Source organism: Glycine soja, chromosome 12 (assembly GCF_004193775.1).
Source record: "Glycine soja cultivar W05 chromosome 12, ASM419377v2, whole genome shotgun sequence".
Taxonomy (NCBI): Eukaryota; Viridiplantae; Streptophyta; class Magnoliopsida; order Fabales; family Fabaceae; genus Glycine; species Glycine soja.
The window spans coordinates 30,216,653-30,220,332 of record NC_041013.1 but is presented as its reverse complement, the minus strand read 5'-3'; the positions used below and the strand labels follow the sequence as shown (position 1 = coordinate 30,220,332).

General features: G+C 40.2%; 1 non-coding gene across 1 annotated transcript; it reads right to left on the bottom strand.

Annotated features, from left to right (window-relative positions):
- Positions 1–286: 286 nt before the first annotated feature.
- LOC114380648 lies at positions 287–393 on the bottom strand. Its single transcript, XR_003659822.1, has one exon. It is a non-coding gene; the product is annotated as a small nucleolar RNA R71 (small nucleolar RNA).
- Positions 394–3,680: the final 3,287 nt, after the last annotated feature.

Genomic DNA, 3,680 nt, shown 5'->3' with positions numbered 1-3,680 from the left:
GATGAGGATGTCCCGTATGTTCTTAAAACTAGGCTGATCCATTTGCTTCCAAAGTTTCATGGCCTTGTAGGTGAAGACCCGCACAAACATCTGAAAGAATTCCATATTGTCTGCTCCACCATGAAACCCCTAGATGTCCAGGAGGATCACATATTTCTGAAGGCTTTTCCTCATTCTTTAGAGGGAGTGGCAAAGGATTGGCTATATTACCTTGCTCCAAGGTCCATCACGAGTTGGGATGATCACAAGAGAGTATTCTTAGAAAAAAATTTCCCTGCTGACCACAGCCATCAGAAAAGATATTTCAGGAATTAGGCAACTCAGTGGAGAGAGCTTATATGAATACTGGGAGAGATTCAAGAAACTATGTGCCAGTTGCCCTCACCACCAGATTGCTGAGCAGCTTCTTCTCCAATATTTTTATGAAGGACTCAATAACATGGAGAGAAGTATGATAGATGCTGCTAGTGGTGGAGCCCTTGGAGACATGACCCCTACTGAAGCCAAAAATTTAATTAAGAAGATGGCTTCAAACTCCCAGCAATTTAGTGCCAGAAGTGATGCTATTGTCATTAAAGGAGTGCATGAAGTAGCCACGAATTCATCTTCATCAGCCGAGACTAAGAAGCTTGAAGGTAAACTAGATGCCTTGGTTAACCTGGTAACCCAACTGGCCATGAATAAAAAATCTGCACCTGTCGCCAGACTTTGTGGTTTATGCTCCTCTGCAGACCACCACACAGACCTTTGCCCTTCTGTGCAACAATCTGAAGCAATTGAACAGCTTGAAGCTTATGCTGCAAACATCTACAATAGACCTCCTCAACCTCAGCAGCAAAATCAGCCACAATAGAACAATTATGACCTCTCCAACAACAGGTACAATCTCGGGTGGAGGAATCATCCCAAACAGCAGCAACAACAATCTTATTTTCAAAATGCTATTGCCCCAAGCAGACCATACATTCCTCCACCAATCCAGCAACAACAACAGCAACAGCCCCAGAAACAGCAAACAGTTGAGGCTCCTTCGCAACCTTCCCTTGAAGAACTTGTGAGGCAAATGACTATGCAAAACATGCAGTTTCAACAAGAGACCAGAGCCTCCATTCAAAGCTTAACTAATCAGATGGGACAATTGGCTACACAGTTAAATCAACAACAGTCCCAGAATTCTAATAGATTACCTTCTCAATCTGTCCAGAATCCCGAAAATGTGAGTGCCATTACATTGAGATCGGGAAAGTAGTGTCAAGAACCTCAACCAACAAATGAACCTGCCGAACCTCACTCTACTCCAGAAAAAGATGATGCCAAAAACGAAAATGTAAAGAGTAAGTTACCTAACAATTTATATGCAGGTGACTCTAAAGAGAAGCAACATATCCCTCTTCCATTCCCTCCAAGAGCAATTTCCAACAAAAAAATGGAAGAGACAGAGAAGGAGATCTTGGAAACATTTAGAAAAGTAGAAGTAAACATACCTCCTGGATGCAATAAAGCAAATTCCAAGATATGCTAAATTCTTGAAGGAGCTGTGCACTAATAAGCGGAAGCTTAAAGGAAGTGAAAGAATTAGTATGGGCAGAAATGTCTCCGCATTGATTGGTAAATCTGTTCCCCAAATCCCTGAAAAATGTAAAGATCCAGGTACATTTAGCATACCTTGTATTATAGGGAACAATAAGTTTGACAATGCCATGCTAGATTTAGGAGCTTCTGTTAGTGTGATGCCTCTGTCTTTTTTTAATTCTCTATCTCTTGGTCCCTTGCAATCAACCGATGTGGTAATTCATTTAGCTAATAGAAGTGTTGCCTATCCTTCTGGTTTCATAGAGGATGTCTTAGTTAGAGTTGGTGAACTGATTCAATTGATGTGGTAATTCATTTAGCTAATAGAAGTGTTGCCTATCCTGCAGGTTTCATAGAGGATGTCTTAGTTAGAGTTGGTGAACTGATTTTCCCTGTTGATTTTTATATTTTGAATATGGACGTGGGATTTTCAAAAGGATCAGTTCTCATCATTCTAGGCAGACCTTTTATGAAAACTGCTAGAACTAAGATAGATGTATATGCAGGCACACTATCTATGGAGTTTGGTGATATAACTGTTCATTTTAACATTCTTGATGCTATGAAACACCCATCTGAAGATCTTTCTATATTTTGTGTTGAAATAATTGACCATATTGTTGATGAATACATGACTGATCTTCATTCTAATCTGCATGCATTGAATCTGAACTTGTACTTGATCATATGACTAAATTGGATGCTAAGAGTGAATCTGAAATTGATATTGATTACATGTCTAGTGATGTTTTACCTCTTGAGATTGATTTTATAAAGTCAGATAGAACTAACCATGTTTCAAGAAGTACATATACTTCTGACTTTCTTTATGAGGTACAGGCTGAGAAGCCATCTCTTTCTACCACTATCCAGCCGACCACACCAAAATTGAAGCCTCTACCATCAAATTTAAAATATGCTTACTTGGATGATAGCAAAAGTTTTCCAGTAATTATATCTGCCTTCCTTGCTGATGACCAAGAGGAGAGGCTATTAATAGTTCTCAAGAAGCATAAGAAGGCTATAGGCTGGACCCTGGTGGACATTCCTTGTATTAGCCCATCCACATGTATGCATCGAATAAATTTAGAGGATGGGGCTAAACCAGTAAGACAGCCACAAAGAAGACTCAACCTAGTGATTCTTGATGTAGTGAAGAAGGAGGTAACCATGCTTTTGCAAGCTAACATCATTTATCCTATCTCCGACAGCCAATGGGTGAGTCCCGTCCAGGTAGTCTCGAAGAAAACTGGCCTCACCGTGATCAAAAATGAGAAGGAGGAGTTGATTCCTACTCGGGTGCAGAATAGTTGGAGAGTCTGCATCGACTATAGGAGGCTGAACCAGGTTACCAAAAAGGACCATTTTCCCCTGCCATTCATTGACCAGATGCTTGAACGCCTGGCAGGTAAATCTCACTACTGTTTCCTTGATGGTTTTTTTGGTTATATGCAAATCACTATTACTCCTGAGGATCAGGAAAAAACAACATTCACCTGCCCCTTCAGTACTTTTGCCTATAGGAGGATGCCTTTCGGCCTGTGCAATGCCCCTGGTACCTTCCAGCGGTGCATGATTAGTATTTTTAGTGATTTTTTAGAAAATTGCATAGAGGTGTTTATGGATGATTTCACTTTATATGGATCCTCTTTTGATGTTTGTTTGGATAGTTTGGAAAATGTTTTTGAATAGATGCACTGAAACTAACCTTGTTATAAATTTTGAAAAATGTCATTTTATGGTTGAGCAAGGTATAGTTTTAGGCCACATTATTTCCAATAAGGGCATTGAAGTAGATCCAGCAAAAATTTCTGTTATTTCACAATTGCCTTACCCCTCTTGCGTGCAAGAGGTGCGATCTTTTCTTGGTCATGCAGGATTCTACATGCGCTTTATAAGAGATTTTAGCAAAGTAGCCCTACCACTATCCAACTTGTTGCAAAAGGAGGTGGAGTTTGACTTTAATGATAAATGCAAAGAGGCTTTTGATTGCCTCAAAAGAGCACTGACTACGACCCCCATCATCCAGGCACCCGACTGGACAGTCCCTTTTGAGCTTATGTGTGATGCATCCAATTATGCATTGGGGGTTGTCCTTGCTCAGAAAA